At 36.8% G+C, this 18,325-nt stretch overlaps 1 protein-coding gene and 2 long non-coding RNA genes across 3 annotated transcripts in view; all 3 read left to right on the forward strand.

Annotated features, from left to right (window-relative positions):
* The first annotated feature begins 274 nt into the window (after nucleotides 1-274).
* On the forward strand, nucleotides 275-999 carry LOC307155084. The gene is made up of 3 exons (XR_013820458.1): nucleotides 275-515; nucleotides 594-757; nucleotides 931-999. It is a non-coding gene; the product is annotated as an uncharacterized lncRNA (long non-coding RNA).
* Nucleotides 1,000-1,385: 386 nt separating this feature from the next.
* On the forward strand, nucleotides 1,386-2,102 carry LOC307155086. Its single transcript, XR_013820459.1, has 3 exons — nucleotides 1,386-1,461; nucleotides 1,685-1,785; nucleotides 1,879-2,102. It is a non-coding gene; the product is annotated as an uncharacterized lncRNA (long non-coding RNA).
* Nucleotides 2,103-6,378: 4,276 nt separating this feature from the next.
* LOC307155080 (uncharacterized protein) overlaps nucleotides 6,379-18,325 on the forward strand; it is a 46,668-nt gene continuing 34,721 nt past the window's right edge. The window contains exon 1 of the mRNA XM_079865435.1: nucleotides 6,379-6,553. The gene's annotated coding sequence lies outside the window, so the exon portion shown is untranslated. The remainder of the gene's footprint in view (nucleotides 6,554-18,325) is intronic.

An 18,325-nucleotide genomic window follows, 5' to 3' on the forward strand; every position in this document is an offset into this window, starting at 1 on the left:
TCAAAAAGGTGGGTTTCAGACCAGTCTTCATTGGAGGCCAAAGCTTGAGAAGCTAATCAACATGGATATTAGCAATAAAAATTGGCTGGGAAAAGGCAATATGCTTACTCTTGTTCCTAGTGATGAATTTCAGATTGCTAGGGGAAGTGATGGAACAGAAGTTTTCCTTGGACTGAGGGATGACGGCACAGAAGTGGCTGTGAAACGAATGATTAAGTCTAATTACCAAGTTCTCAGGAATGAGGAGGAATTTCTATGACTTCCACAACTTGATAGTCCCTCCATTGTGCGATATGTGGACTTTACAGAAGATGAGCATTTTGGATACCTTGCTCTTCAGATTTGTGAGTATACACTGGAAGAATATATCCAAGATCATTTACCAGATGAAAACACTGAGAGAAGTTTGGTTCTGGAGAAGCTGGTGAAGGAAGTTCTCTGCAGCTTACAGGTTTTACACCAACCGAAAACCAAAGTGCTTCATCGGGACATCAAACCTCAGAATGTTCTGATTGGTAGGACTTAAACCTGATTAATTAAAATGATCAGATTTTTTTCTTCTTCCATTAATTTGAAACTTCTGTTTGTAATAGACATAAATGGAAAAGCTAGATTGGCTGATTTTGGCATTAGTCGTCGATTGAACCTAAGCCAAACAACTTTACGAACAGGCATTGCTGGAACTAGATGCTGGAAGGCAAAGGAGACCTTAGATGAGGAGGTCAACTTTGGGTACAAGAGGAGCTCTGACATTCAGGTGATCTTTCCTCTTCTTTTAAGTCAACAATATTGTAATTATTAGAACTAAATTAAATAATTAAAAATATATTATTAGAAATTCAATTATTGACTTAAATACACAATTACAAATACAATTAATTTAAATTGTACTTTATGAAAATTCTAAACTTAACACTAACTTGTTTGAAGGTTGCTGGGATGTTAGTGTACTACATTCTCTCTAGAGGACACCATCCATTTGGTAAAGGTCCATTTTGTCAAGTCAACATCCTACAAGGAAGATACTTACTGGAACATCTGGATGATGAAGTAGCGAAGGATCTCGTCGAGTGGATGATCAATGAAACTCCAAACAACAGACCAACAGTGGAGCAAACCCTTGCACACCCCTTCTTCTGGACTGATGAAAGGTAGAATATTACATGGATTTTGCAATGACATTTATCAGTCTAAACAAGCCAGAAAGGTTCAGTACTACTTATAGTACAAGCTTATTATGATTTTAGATTAAATGAAGAGGAAATTTCATCTACTGTAGATACTTTTTTATCATCTGAAGAGATTGTGCTGTTTTTGAAATCCTGTCAGGAGATTTCTTTGAAAAAAGTGGGGAACCAGAATGAGGCTGTTGAAATGAACTGTCGTAATGTTGATGAGGAGCTCCTTCATGCCATTGAAGAATACAATGAGGGGAAAAGCTTTTCTGAATGGAAAACTAAAGTGAGTCTAACTCTGTGCAGAGATATTCAAACATATTTATATACATATGTAAATATAAACATTTTAAATATAATTAAATAAATGAAAATAGTAACAACTTAAAGAATCTGATTTCATGTCTTCAAGATTTTCCTTGTTACAAATCATTTGAATGTAGTTCATGGCCTGCTTTACTTTAAATAAAGTAAAGCAAAAGTAATAAAGTAAATATTTCTTTTGTCAGTTGCCGTCTGAGATTGTCCAGAAACTGGATGGTAAGAAGAAAGGCTATCCTGAGAACACACTGGGCCTGCTGCGTTTTATACGCAACCTACACGAGCATTAGTGAGTTACATGTGACATGAGGCATATTTGTTAAATAATTTAGTAGTATTGTGTGTCAGATCATGTTTTTTGGTGTCTCTTTTCTCTACATAGTCCAGAGGACGCAGAGAGCATCAACCTGATGGATTCATTCCCTGATCTCTTTGGGAGTGTGTTCAGGTTTGCAAAGGAGAGAGGATGGAACTCCAGGGCGAGTCTGAAAAAGTTCTTCAGCTCAGTTCCACAGATTTGATTGTTGTTATTTTAAAAAATGTACATTTATTTTGCATCATCAATGTATTTCATGAATGAGTTTTTAAAAAAGACAGATGTAAGATGAGCCAAGGTCTATTGTTGTTCAGGAAATGAGGCCCTGACAACTGAAAAACATTGACAGATAAAAAATGTCAGTAGTACATTTTTAAACAGGGTAATTTCAGTTCTTGCTTTATCTTGCAGAAAATATGTAAATATCTGTTACAAAGCAACCTGGGCAGTACTAAAAAAAATATCACACTTTAAAAAAAATAAAAATAAACATCTTACAGATACTGCATTAGAAGAAATGTATGAGTGAATAACGAGTTTATTAAGATAAATGTTAATGAAATTGACAATGAAATATTCTGATTTTCTCATTAAATTATAGAAACTGTAACACAAAGCCAGTGAAGCAGGAGGAGATAACAGGTCTAAATTCAGCTATTTAAATGGAGGAACTAAAAACACCCCTGTGGGCATGAAAAACAGGCAAGGGTGGCCTCAATTTTATTGGGGTAATATTCATTGGGGCAACATTTTGTCCTAAACCATGGCAAACCCCACAGTAACCCAGTGCACATCTACACAGAATGGTTGAGTGAACCACAATGGCAATTCCTCGGCTGGCACAGCAAACCCTAAAACTTTCAAAAGTTTTAAATTGAATTTAAGTTTTTGAATTGAAGTTTTTAAATTGAATTTATATATATATATATATATATATAAATACACACACACACACACACACACACACACATATATATATATATATATATATATATATATATATGAAGACGTCAGATGCAAAAGCCTCTAAGTGCCATCTGAAATTTTCCTCTAAAATTATCATTTTTATCAAGCTTGTATGTTTATGTTCAGTTATTTTAATGGCAATGAAAATTACCTATTAAAAAAATTTACTCAAACAACCCACCATGAATTGCAGCAGTCAGTTATCAGTTTATCAATGTGAAACTTCCCACTAACCACCTCAAACTTTGTCCTTTTCTAATCTGTAAATATATAACATAGGAATATTAATGTTGTTCTGTCCATTTTTTCATTTTCTTCATTTTATCTTTGGGTAAACCTTTCGACAGTTTACTTTAGACACTAACTTTAAGAAACTTTGCAACTACGTCAACTATCAGTCATTAGAGTATGAGAAATTTGTCTGCTTAATTTCTGCTAACTTTTTATTTTGATGCTCCCCAACAAACACTACTTACTATAAGTAACATTTCAAGTACATGTCAACTTATTCTCCTAACCCTAACCCTAATCTAACAGTCTACTAATACTCAAATAAGAGTTAGCTGACATGTAGTTGGAAATTAATGAGAGTTAGTTGACATGCAAAGTTACTTATATTTAGTAGAATGTCTAAAGTGGACTGAAATGAAGTGTAGGTCTAACCCATCTTTGAAAAATCCTACAATTGTCTCTTCAGTGTTGCAGATAAAACTGGTTTGACTTTAAACTTTGCTTAAGGAGAACTTTGGACAGGTGTGGTTTGAGCAGCCGTAAAAGGCAAAGCTTCGATGATAACAGCTAACTCAACATACAGGGCTGCAGCACGGAGCAGGGGAGCAGTTACCTGTCCTATTGTTATATTATTTTAACAAATATTTTCTAATCCTTTTGTTATTGTTAAACTAATGCAGAACATGCGGTCTACGCAATTCTGTGAACCAGTCCCCTAAAGATATTATTTAGTTTTTACTCTTTACTATTTATATTTTAAATGTACAGTATGGTGAATTCAACAAATTGTCGAACACATTGTTTTCCTCAGGTGATCCTGTAATAAATTACGTGTTCTGTCAGGTGTGAGAACGAGGAAGTGTGTATAGTTTCATTTCCACGCAAATCTGAAGAGTGTTTGTAACCCCATTACACTCAAAAAGTACAAAACTATTGTGCATAAGTATTCTTTTTATTTGTCATTGTTACAGGCTACTCGAGTACTGTTTCTTGTTTTAATCATGTTTTGTTTGTTTTTATGTTAAGCTTTAAAGAATGAATGTGTGTTAAGACACAAATTGACTTTACATTTTCCTTAACGCATCACAAACAGAGCACAGATCTGATCATTTGCCTCTTTAAAATCGGCTGCAGTGATGACCAGCAAAATATTTAAAGGCTATATTAATTGATGATATCAACAATGAATAGTTAATAAAAATGGACGAGCCAGTCATAAAGCAGACTTTAAAGTCCTAACCTTTATTTAGAGCCCGATACAGATGGTGTGAGGACGGACCCTATTAGAATTGATTCATTTATTTTAAATGTTATTTACTGGCACAAATAAAAAATGCATATTTATGTAAGTGCAACATCAGTTTAATTCAATTTATTCGCTATGCCTGTGGAAACAAAAATTTTGTTCCCGAAAGATGTGGCTGGCTCAAATAACACTGAATCTATTTCACACTGATCTAAATTGCTATGGTCTATGTTTCTATGAAATTGACCATTTCAAGGCCTATATAATGAATTACAATCTTTTTTTGTAAAAAAAAAAAAATAGCTGTTGGTTGAACAGGTAAATAAAATAAAACTCACAATGTTATAGGTAAAGGTCAATTATATGGAGGTAGATTTCAACAGAAAAGATGAAAACATTTATAAAATGTATTGATTACAATATTTGTTGGCCAACAATGGTCTTGGATATTATACATTTAGACTACCTTATGTACATTTTTGACTTCTTGTCACAAAAGAACGAATGACTCAGACCCGAAGACTCATTTCTGTTTCCGGTACTGACTGCATTGCCTTAGCCTATTGGGCTGTTACAGGATGAACGAACAACTCAAACCCAAAACTAATTATTGCTGTTTCTGGTACAGAACCTATAGGATGTTGTGCATGTGCGGTCAACACAAATTGAACGAATCACTCTCTGAGACAACTCGTTGTTCTTGTGTCACGTCAAAATGAATGAATTGTTCATGATCGACCAATCACTAATTTGAAGAAAGACCGTGGAAAGAAAGATAGCTGAAAGACATTACAAAAGAGAAATGGTCAGAGGAATATCACTGGAAAAACAATGGTTATGATCAGGCAAGAGCTTTAGAATCCGCAATAATATTAGAAACGCTTTCCAGCGCTGGAGAGACAGAAGCGGGAAGGCCTGAAAACGGTTGTAGAGGTTGTGTTGTTTCTGCTCCATATGCGAGTAACATTGGTTTTGCTGTGTTTCACAGAATTAAGATATGCTGGTGTTGTAATGTTAGCTAACAGGACAGTTTTGAGTGTCATTGTTTGTCTGGAGCTCGTGTGCTGCTGGTGTCTAACAACAAACTCTTGCTTGTGTATACTCTTGTGTGTATGTTCATTTTTTGTTCTTGTCGTTAGTTCATCATCTTCAGCTTCAGCTATGATAAAGAGACATACAATCTTGCATTACATTTTAGTGCATTTTAATGGTGGAGCAATGAAGGGAGAGGTGTGTTTGTTTAGATTGATTTCAGATATCAACAGTGTTTCTCAGAAATCAATTACTGCACCTTTAAGTAGGCTACTAGTGATATAAATGTTGAATGTCAGACTTATTTTGATAACAAGTGTGTGAAAATAAGAACCTCTTTTCCATATTTTGCAAGCTGGGATACAGAGAGAAGAACACAACCCTAAATAATTATTGCAGCCTGCTAAAGCATGACATTCAGCTATTAATATTCCTTTAAATCTTATAAAAAATTAATAAAGAACAACTCTTACTTGATAATATCCTTATTCATTCCAGTTTAATCTCATATGCAAAAATATAATTTTAATTTTGTAAATTGTTTTCTGAATGTTAGGCATATGTTTTTGAAAACTATTGTAAATAAATGTGTATGAACACTGATTAGCACTTGATTAATAATTAATAAAGTACATTTTTAAATATATGCTGTTTAAAAAACTACATCACTCTTGGTTTCTGACAAAATGTAAAGTTAGTGTTTTGAAATAATGAAAATGGTTAGCTTTCAGAAAGATGGTGATGTTTCATCAATGATGCAGGTGATATTATAAAGATTACATTGAATTATGCAAGAATAAACATTACTGGGTCAAGACAAATGGATTAAATTGGCCGTAGGCCTGCATTCATTTTCAATATTTTACCATCTTCTTCATTTGGTGCATTTAACAAATACTGAAAAAGAATTACAAAGCACATAGAATTATTTCAGTGTGTTCATTTTAGGATGTTTTATTTTTATCCATATTATACTAGCGTAATGTAGCATGATCGACAGTGTATTATACAGGAAGCTGCCAAACATTTCATTGGTTACTTTTTTATTTTTTCCATTACATTGGTTACTTGCATAAACCCTTGCGCGCGGTGGATGACGCATAGAACCAGGAAGACCTTACCTCTTTTTCTTTTCTTTTTGTCGGATAGTCTACCATTCAGGTTTCGACGATAGATATCTACCAATACCGATAGTCTCTCTTTTAGTCAAATCTCTTTTGATTTTATTTTGGATTAAATTTTTTGCGATTTCTGGGAATAAAACAGGTAGGCTAATTATAACCATTTAAGCAAGATTATATTTGAAAGCCATAATTTTAACAGACAGACTGTATTTTAAAGCATTCATCAGCATTTATCAATCACAGATCATTGCCTATCTTTGAGCAACTTTTAATTACAAACATCATAGGCTACAAACAAGTTTATTAAATGTCACATTTCCATTCGTTGTAGAACAATATCGACTGCGTACAGCAGGTGTGTTCAGACGTGCAGGAGGCATTGTAGGCCTACAAACTACTGTATAATATTTTAACAAATGAATTTATAATTTAAGTGAGCAACTTTCGTTAAGTAAGGACCCATCACCGAAAGTAGCCTATCCTTCTGATCGAGATCGGTCCGCCCATCCCCGAGTTTCATTTTCATGAAAACATGTAACTAATGCTGCGTTCACACAGCAAACACGAATAGAGCGTCAAATTCGCGTCTACCGCGTCTAGTTGGACGCATGAACATTTTGAATCCATTCGCGCGTCCAGAGCGAAATAGAATTAAATTAAAAGCAAAAGTTTAAGCGAAATTGACGCGCGTTGGCGAAATCCGCTTCTTGTGGGAGGGGCAAGTGCCAGGCGGTTGTCTGTTTGCAAGATGGCTGATGTTGATCGAGCATTCATCACCGCTCTGTATTTGCTCTGGAGAGCAGAACAGCGGCGTAGGGGTCATCGTCGCCGTACTTGGGTCCACCAGACCCTCCAGAGGCGTACCAAGTTTGGCGAGTTTCACCATTTGCTCCAGGAGCTGCGCCTGGATGACGGTCGCTTTTAGCGGTACTTCCGCCTGTCACGCGCAACAGTTTGATGATCTGTTGTCCGGCATCGGAGCCAGGATCCCCCTCGCCCTTACCCACCTAATCTGTAGCCTAATTTATTTTTGTTTTGATGAGAAATGGAGCCAGCCTCCAAAAGTAATTAACCTGTCCTGTAATTTTTTCCTCACACAACACTGCCCAGACACGAACTGTTCTATATAAGTATGTTGGTTGTCTTTACATTAGAATAATAATGTTTCATAATAATCTATATTGTGGAATTGTAGATGTGGAATAAATAGCATTCAATACAAAATGAATGTCTCATTGAAATCAAGTTTTTATGTGATAAAATATTTGCTTTGTTGTGCGACACCAGGTATTAGTCATATTACAAAAATAATGTATTGACATAGGCTATAAAATAAGTTATTGAGGCCAAACATATAAAATAACATTATAAACTGAAAAGCGGGACTTCCCCGCTTGTTTGACTTCATGCAGCTCTGCGCAGACCGATCGGTGGCTGACTTGAAGCAGTGCATGCCAGTTAGAAATTTTAGGTGTGTTTGACATCGGCTGCGGCTGGATGCACCCGATCGGCGAGAGTAGCCGCGTGCAGGCGGGGAGGAGCTGCAAACGGAGACGTGAAGTCGGACACTTTCTGGTTCCCGTAGTGACCGCTCACGTGGTGTTTGCATACTTTACCACAGCTGAAGTGAAATAAATGCAATATTTGCCAAATAATAGATGTTTCAGAGACATTTTCATTCAATACTTTATGTACTGCTTCATACAGCGTCTGTTTGAACAAGAATAAAGTTCAGCATAAGCTACTATCAATGAAGTGGAGTCTACGTTTTTTAATCAGTTTTATTTTGATAAACATGACACAATATAACATCGCAACGACATGAAATAGTCGGAGAGCCAAAGTCTCAAAAATGGGTTGAACCTGACATGGTCTGTCATACTTTTTATTTGTGTTTTTTTTTTCTGTTAACTTTGCCCTAAGAACCAATAATTAGAGGGTCTGCTCTGCCGGAAATATCGCGAAAAAAAAATTGTGGCCATTTTAGTGTATGCACCCTTTATTTTTTATCAGAAAAATGTGAAAAATGATTTTTTCCCTCAAATCCTCAGTGGGTTTGGTAGGCTGTCAATAAATGCATTCCAGATACAAAGAACACATTTGCTGACAACATCCACTGAAAAAATAACTCTTAAAACACATTTCTACATGATTTTGCATCAATTTAATGCAAAAAATTAGGCGTTTTCTCACTTTTTTCCAATATTTTCATCTTTACTTCATTGGCAATCAACTATTCCCCCAAGTTATGACATCAGTCAATATGTCATCTTTTCACCAAAAAGTATACTCATTCCACAGAAAAAATCATAAAAATCCAACCAAAATCAATGGATCTGTGATGATTTCACTAATAGTTGATCAGCAGGCTCAGAACCTCAATAGAATTGTAGGCTACTCTCAAAATTCCGAAAGACATGTAGTCCATGAGCCAGGGGGGGTTGATCGGTATCATCGGGGGGGGAAATGCTATCATTGTTTTTTGGCAAGGTATACACCCCTAGTATTAGAAAAATCACGATAGCAGTGCAGGGGTGGTAGCGAAATCACTTTTTTCAGCTCATGAAGTTACTAACCCCCTAAGATAAATTCCGTTTTTGAAATCTGGTGTATATCTGGTTTAGGCTCATGCTAGGGATATTATCAATATTCTATAATATGGTGCTTGGTATCGTTGGAAAGGGGACCTTTTAGGCTTTCATTTAAGCCCAGTACTGAATCTGTCTGATTAACACAGAGGTCACAAGACTTCTTTAAACCAGAAATAACACACATTTTTTCACATTTTATCCCTGTGGCATGAAAGAACACCACGGACACAAAAGTCAACAACTTCAATACTCAAGGCACTCTGATGACTCAGAAAATGTATAATATACCCATACTATTTATTTGTGAGAGCCTTAAATTAGACTTGTGCAGCCAGCACAAGTCTTCAAAATAGAATAGAGCCAATAGAATGGACAAATAGAATACCCTATAGTTCAGGGCCAAATGTTGTAATAAAAACACTTGTAATTGGTGTAACAAAATGTTTCTATCATGTATTTTGATATTCACCCACTTTCAGTTAGAATGTCAGAAAGTAGCTCATGCATGCACTGAATGTTGATGGATTTTGACAAGGTTTTGTCAGTTTTGTGAAAAGATTGTTGGAATCAATCGCTGTAAAAATCAAATATTGTCTATCCATTCTAAAAGTGCATCTATCCATTATAAAAGTCCATCTATCCATTATAAAAGTGCATCTATCCATCATAAAAGTGCATCTGTCCATCATAAAAGTGCATCTATCCATTATAAAAGTACATCTATCATTATAAAAGTCCATCTATCCATCGTAAAAGTCAATCTAGCCTATCCATTATAAAAGTGCATCTATCCATCATAAAAGTGCATTTATCCATTATAAAAGTGCATCTATCCATTATAAAAGTGCATCTATCCATTATAAAAGTCCATCTATCCATTATAAAAGTGCATCTGTCCATCATAAAAGTGCGTCTGTCCATTATAAAAGTGCATCTATCCATTCTAAAAGTGCGTGTATCCATTCTAAAAGTCCATCTATCCATTATAAAAGTCCATCTCTCCATCATAAAAGTCCATCTGTCCATCATAATAGTGCATCTCTCCATTATAAAAGTGCATCTATCCATTATAAAAGTGCATCTATCCATTATAAAAGTCCATCTCTCCATTATAAAAGTGCATCTATCCATCATAAAAGTGCATTTATCCATTATAAAAGTGCATCTGTCCATCATAAAAGTGCGTCTGTCCATTATAAAAGTGCGTCTGTCCATTATAAAAGTGCATCTATCCATTATAAAAGTGCGTGTATCCATTCTAAAAGTCCATCTATCCATTCTAAAAGTCCATCTCTCCATCATAAAAGTCCATCTGTCCATCATAATAGTGCATCTCTCCATTATAAAAGTGCATCTATCCATTATAAAAGTGCATGTATCCATTATAAAAGTGCATCTGTCCATTATAAAAGTCCATCTATCCATTCTAAAAGTCCATCTATTCATTATAAAAGTCCATCTCTCCATCATAAAAGTCCATCTATCCATTATAAAAGTCCATCTCTCCATCATAAAAGTCCATCTCTCCATCATAAAAGTCCATCTCTCCATTATAAAAGTGCATCTATCCATCATAAAAGTGCATCTGTCCATCATAAAAGTGCATCTATCCATTATAAAAGTACATCTATCATTATAAAAGTCCATCTATCCATCGTAAAAGTCAATCTATCCATTATAAAAGTGCATCTATCCATCATAAAAGTCCATCTATCCATTATAAAAGTCCATCTATCCATTATAAAAGTGCATCTATCCATTATAAAAGTGCATCTATCCATCATAAAAGTCCATCTATCTATTATAAAAGTCCATCTCTCCATTATAAAAGTGCATCTATCCATCATAAAAGTGCATCTGTCCATCATAAAAGTGCATCTATCCATGATAAAAGTACATCTATCATTATAAAAGTCCATCTATCCATCGTAAAAGTCAATCTATCCATTATAAAAGTGCATCTATCCATCATAAAAGTCCATCTATCCATCATAAAAGTGCATCTATCCATTATAAAAGTCCATCTATCCATTATAAAAGTGCATCTATCCATTATAAAAGTGCATCTATCCATCATAAAAGTCCATCTATCTATTATAAAAGTCCATCTCTCCATTATAAAAGTGCATCTATCCATCATAAAAGTGCATCTATCCATGATAAAAGTGCATCTGTCCATTATAAAAGTGCATCTCTTCATCATAAAAGTGCATCTCTTCATCATAAAAGTGCATGTCTTCATGTTCATTTTATGAAGTATACTTAAGTAATTTTCAAGTATAGTTTTAAGTATACTTTATGTAGTAAGTATACTAATATCAATGTGTACTTGTAGTAAACTTGTGTACTATTTCAATACTGCTTGGGACTAAATTGGCTCACTTTTCGTATTTTTAGTATTTGTAAGAGTAGTAAACTAAGTACACAACTAGGTTTCTCATTTGTAATGCATCTGTACTACAAGTGAACTTATAAGTATACTAGTAGTTTACTGTTTTAATACAAGTAGTAAATTTTTTAGTTTATGAAAGTACACACTGATGTGTACTCTCAGTAAACTACTAGTTTCGTAGTTTATACTGCAAGTGTACTTGTAAGTTTTCTTTAAGTAAACATAACATTATACTTTGCACTTAACATGTAACATTATTATTTTTGCACTTGAAAAATACCTTTAACTGTACTTTAATTTTAAAAACATGTTATTAGCTTCATGCATCCTTTTTTAATCTTAACACTTGAATGTCAGTAAGTTTCATAAAGAAAGGCAACATTTTAAACAAAAAAGTAGAATTAGAGTAAATTGATATACACGACCAGTAGACTAGCCTCCACAAAAATTCAGATATGCAGAATTAGAAACATATCTGTTTTATATCAATTTTCTAATCAATATTTTCAAACAATGTAAGTTTCATAAGACTGTATGTATATGAAAAAACTATGTAAAAAAGTATATTTAATTGACTACTCAATCAAAAGAGTTAACACAACTACAAGACAAGTATACTTTGAATTCTTAATTATTCTTTTAACTTAAGTATATCTGGATCAAAAGATTGAGTTCAAGTACAGGCCAAATATACCTGGGCCCATATTCATAAAGAATCTTAATGCAAAGAGTAGCTCCTAGTGACAAAATTCTAAAAAAATTCTTAGAAATGTGGCCGTTTACTCTTAAAATTAAAGAAAAAATCCCAGTAAAGAAAAAAGTAATTCAGAAAGCATCTTAACCCTTAAAAGAGGTCTTAAGGTCAAAATTGTTAGGAGCACGGACGAGGACTTTTAAGAGGCTGAAGAGTTTCTTCAGCAGAGGAGAACATGGCAGAAAGAAGAAGGAGAAGAAATCTGTTGCAGACAATGGATGACAGTGAGTTAATAAGGCGCTATAGATTAGATCGTGCAGGGATCATGTTTGTGACTGATCTTAGAGACGCGCTAACATCTCCGACAGCGCAGAAATGCAATAGCGCCAGAAATGAAAGTAATCACTACATTACGATATTTGGCAACTGGGAAAATGCAACAATGCAGCAGTGTGTAATGTACACAGTCGCATGTAATTTCAAAGTGAAGGCTTAGAATATACCCTATACTTAAAATCACTATTTTTTTCCTTCTTGGACTACCAGCCAATCACAGTCTTCGAAAGATTGTGTCATACATAGCAACGGGGTCAGCCCCGCCTCCTCACTAAGATGAAAGTTTTTGTCTTTTCCTTGCTCAGAGTTGTTCTCAGATTGGCCCCGAATCGCTCTTAAGCTAAGACTCCTACGTAAAAGTTTTTAAAGGAGAACTCCGGTCAATTTTAACATTGAGCTCATTTTTGTGTAAATTTGGAGTGCTGTTAATACAGAGAACAACGACAAAAATCGGTGTTGCCTACACCGTGTTATCCTCTTTTTAAAATTTGCACCCTGTTGACTTCAATGGGGCAATATTTAAACCTGCTTTTAGCCTCTTAACATCCTTGATGTGTCATTAGAAGTGCACAGGTCATGTGAGTGATTCCTTCAGAGTGAACACGGTGAATCTGACTGCAGTAGATGTGAAAGATATTAATAAAAATGATAATAATTCAGCCAGCGCTCACATGGCTGTGCACTTGTAATGACAAATACATGATAGAAACATTTTGTTACACCAATTACAAGTGTTTTTATTACAACATTTGGCCCTGGACTATAGGGTATTCTATTTGTCCATTCTATTGGCTCTATTCTATTTTGAAGACTTGTGCTGGCTGCACAAGTCTAATTTAAGGCTCTCACAAATAAATAGTATGGGTATATTATACATTTTCTGAGTCATCAGAGTGCCTTGAGTATTGAAGTTGTTGACTTTTGTGTCCGTGGTGTTCTTTCATGCCACAGGGATAAAATAAAGCATACAGTTTAGGCGGAAATTGTGAAAAAATGTGTGTTATTTCTGGTTTAAAGAAGTCATGTGACCTTTGTGTTTATCAGACAGATTCAGTACTGGGCTTAAATGAAAGCCTAAAAGGTCCCCTTTCCAACGATACCAAGCACCATATTATAGAATATTGACAATATCCCTAGCATGAGCCTAAACCAGATATACACCAAATTTCAAAAACGGAATTTATCTTAGGGGGTTAGTAACTTCATGAGCTGAAAAAAGTGATTTCGCTACCACCCCTGCACTGCTATCGTGATTTTTCTAATACTAGGGGTGTATACCTTGCCAAAAAACAATGATAGCATTTTCCCCCCGATGATACCGATCAACCCCCCCTGGCTCATGGACTACATGTCTTTCGGAATTTTGAGAGTAGCCTACAATTCTATTGAGGTTCTGAGCCTGCTGATCAACTATTAGTGAAATCATCACAGATCAATTGATTTTGGTTGGATTTTTATGATTTTTTTCTGTGGAATGAGTATACTGTTTGGTGAAAAGAATGACATATTGACTGATGTCATAACTTGGGGGAATAGTTGATTGCCAATGAAGTAAAGATGAAAATATTGGAAAAAAGTGAGAAAACGCCTAATTTTTTGCATTAAATTGATGCAAAATCATGTAGAAATGTGTTTTAAGAGTTATTTTTTCAGTGGATGTTGTCAGCAAATGTGTTCTTTGTATCTGGAATGCATTTATTAACAGCCTACCAAACCCACTGAGAATTTGAGGGAAAAAATCATTTTTCACATTTTTCTGATAAAAAATAAAGGGTGCATACACTAAAATGGCCACAATTTTTTTTTGCGATATTTCCGGCAGATCAGACCCTCCAATTATTGGTTCTTAGGGTCAAAGTTAACAGAAAAAACACAAATAAAAAGTATGACAGACCATGTCAGGTTCAACCCATTTTATTGAGCTTTTGAGACTTTGGCTCCCCGACTAAAAAGAGTGCTTACTGTTATAAAAAAAACTGATTTGAGAGCTTTAGAGGAACTAAAGGTGTTCGAATAAACACGAAACACACGTGATCGTTGTCATGCAGTGAATCCGGCCAATCGTGGAACAGCTGTGTCGTCATCAGCCCTCGTGCAGCCCAGTGCAGCCGCTCTTGAGAAGCAGGGGGGCAGCGTTTCATATTTTATTGAAGCTTCCCCGGGCGCCCCATTGATTAGCAGACCATCACCTGCTGTTAGCATTCCATTGACTCCCATTCATTTTGGCGTCACTTTGACAGTGAATAACTTTACATCTGAGGCATTTAAAGACTCCATTTGTCCATTTTTTATTTCTAAAGAAACACGAAAATGTATAAAAGGCTCCATTACCTTGTAGCTTACGTTATGGCCCAGTAGAAACAGTTTTTGTAAAAATAGGCTAATGATTGCGTCATAACCACTAGGGATGGGACGATACACTTAAACTCACGATACGATGCACCTCGATATGCCAGGGTCACGATACGATACGTCACGATACGATATCAAAAAAGAAAAAAATATTACTGTATAACAACAACTTATTATGGTGACGTTGAAGGTGGTGGTTCATGTTTGATGTGTTGGATGTGGTGTACGGAATGACAGCATGGCATATCTTACACACAGTCTTAAGGCCATTGCACACTGAGTCCGAAATTCGCATTTGAAATTTTCGCACGTTAAAAAAAAATTCGACCTCACGTTATGTCAATCACGCTTGCACACTGACCTACGAAACTTTCGTCCGTAAAAAAATAATTCGGATTGGGTTCGGTTTTCTGCGTTTTTCGCATCCACAGACAGTGTTTTGAGAGTTTTTTTGAAAATTCAGAGCCACCGTAAGCGAACGACAAAATCCAGAATGACGTCTGACAAGTTGATACACTTCGTCTCGCAGTACTGTATGAAAAACAAAATGCGGATTACAAAGACACTGAATAAAATATAACCTGTATACAGCTGTTCTGTCTGCCCAGCGCTTCTGCCGGCCGCGCGCGCGTGTGTGTGTTTGTGTGTGTGTCCGTCCATAGACATACTGCCTGTTCAGGATCGACTGGTTCACGGAAGTTGGTGGTCTTCTTTTTAATATGTGGCTCCAGTAGCCTATCGCTAGCAAAGCATCAAACTGTTCCACTGACATTCTGAGGTAAATTTTGAATCGCTCGGAATAATTTCGCAACTCCTTGATAAGGAGGTGAAACTCTCCTTCCTCTCGGCGCAATCTCAGGATTGGATGGACCCAATATTTCCTTTCTTTTTTCTTTTTAAGAAGAAAGAGTGCAACAAATTCATCCTCACTGCTTGACGAATCTTTTTGTATTTTTTGCGTTTTTTTCCGCAAAGGTTTAATAAATACGCATCGGACTCAGTGTGCAAGGTTTCTGTGCGTGACGAATTTTAAGGCTGACGAACACGAAAAAACGCATACGAAAATTTCGGACTCAGTGTGCAATGGCCTTTAGTTTTACCCTGCTTGATCAGCAGATGGTGCTGCCAGCCTGCCACCATAGACTGTATGTCTGCCCCATATACATACACACACATATAATACACTAAATTATTTATATACTACGCAAATCATGCAGCAGTGCCATCTATCTTTATTTCGCGATCCATTTTTTTCGACCTCGATGCGTTTCGTCACGTTTTGTATCGCGATATTTCGTCAAACGATATTTCGTCCCATCCCTAATAACCACGCGACTCTCTGTCGCACAGTAGAGAGATTACCGTACAGACAGGAGGAGAAGCTCGCGCGCAATTGGGGGGACGTGGAGGCAAAATGACAAAGTAATTAATCAGAATACTTAGCAAAAGTTTGTCCTGCTCGTAGCTCATGGACAGCTCCTATTCATGCTCTCCGTCTCTGCAAGTTTCGGAAGGGAATGGTTCAGATTTCTCTTGCCACAGCTACTAGAAGACAGACGGGTTGCTCACGTCACATCTACGTCGTCAAGCTCAGTTTGAGTCTGCGCAGTTCGCTCGACCCCCAGGAAGTCAGTGCTTCTAATTGACTTCACTTGTCTCCGTTGAAACCTATGGGGTCGCTGTGTCCATTTCTTTTACTGTCTATGTTGAGAAGCTGCGCTGGCTGAGTTCTCCGGCTACTCTCGAATCGCTCTCGTGGTACTTTGATGGCATACGTCACAGTCACGTGGCGTCGGCGCTGTATCAAGTCAGACAAAATTTCTAACCGGCATGCACTGCTTTAAGTCAGCCGCCGATCGGTCTGCGCAGAGCTGCATGAAGTCGAACAAGCCTTTTGTCTGACTTGATCCAGCGCCGACGCCACGTGACTGTGACGTATGCCATCAAAGTACCGCGAGAGCGATTCGAGAGGAGCCAGAGAACTCAGCCAGCGCAGCTTCTCAAGAGCGGCTGCACTGGGCTGCACGAGGGCTGATGACGACACAGCTGTTCCACGATTGGCCGGATTCACTGCATGACAACGATCACGTGTGTTTCGTGTTTATCCTAACACCTATAGTTCCTCTAACGCTCACAAATCATTTTATAACAGTAAACATACTTTTCATGTAGTTGCGATGTTATATTGTGTCATGTTTATTAAATTAAAACTGATTAAAAAATGTAGACTCCACTTCATTGATAGTAGCTTATGTTTAACTTTATTCTTGTTCAACAGACGCTGTATGAAGCAGTACATAAAGTATTGAATGAAAATGTCTCTGAAACATTATTTGGCAAATATTGCATTTATTTCACTTCAGCTGTGGTAAAGTATGCAAACACCATGTGAGCGGTCACTGCGGGAACCAGAAAGTGTCCGACTTCACGTCTCCGTTTGCAGCTCCTCCCCGCCTGCACGCGGCTACTCTCGCCGATCGGATACATCCAGCCGCAGCCGATGTCGAACACACCTAGCATAAACGGGACTTCCCCCGTTTATCCAGCGTTTATCACGTCACTTCACCACGTGACAGCAGCAAGCAGGCTTCTGATTGGTTAACGCGGCGCGAACTGACGCCAAAGTTCAACGAACTCGGGCGTCAGATGCGAATTTGCAGTAGCACCTCAATGCAGTACACGAGATCCGGGGGGCGGAGTTGGATCCAGATATAAGGGGTGGAGATTGGTAGGTTTAGGGATGGGTTTAGGGATTAAGGGGTGGAGATTGGTAGGTTTAGGGGTGGGTTTAGGGATTAAGGGGTGGAGATGGGTAGGTTTAGGGGTGGGTTTAGGGATTAAGGGGTGGAGATGGGTAGGTTTAGGTATATGTAAGGTGGGAGGAGTTGGATCTGGATCCGAATTTCATTTCTGCAGTGAGGACCATCTCCGAATTTGCGTCAAACGCAATGCACAAAAAGCACCAAATAAAATAATTCGCGTACATCGCGTCTTTACATTGACTTAATATGGAAATCACTCGTGCCAGACGCTCTATTCGCGTTTGGTTTGAACGCAGCATTAGCATATATTTTAAAATCTATATTATTAGAGACAAAGTGAAGAGGGGGAGGGAATGGACAGGAAGAGTAGGCCTATGTGCTATATGTAAACATGAAACAATGTTATTAAAGCAAGAACATTTTTAACACCCGGACAAAAAATTCTACTCACTATTGATTGAATTTTCCAGCTATCCATGTTATACGGTAGGGGGCGCTATATGGCACATCTTCAATACAGAATCTCTGGATCAAAACACAGTAGAAGAAGAAGCTGAAACAAGTGATAGAAGATTGCTCACTCAAATGTAAAATAACGTGATCATCAAACATTAAACAGCGTGTAAATCAAAACTGCTTAATATTAGGCTACTAAATGAAATGAACCGTAACCCATGAAGAGAAAACGACTGTGGTGTTGGACTCGATCTACTCCATCTGTGTTTTGATCATCGTTCTGAATCTGATCAAGGCGTAGTCTTTGACAAAAATGTGAAATGTGAAAATG

This window comes from Squalius cephalus, assembly GCF_949319135.1.
Source record: "Squalius cephalus genome assembly, chromosome: 3".
NCBI lineage: Eukaryota > Metazoa > Chordata > Actinopteri > Cypriniformes > Leuciscidae > Squalius > Squalius cephalus.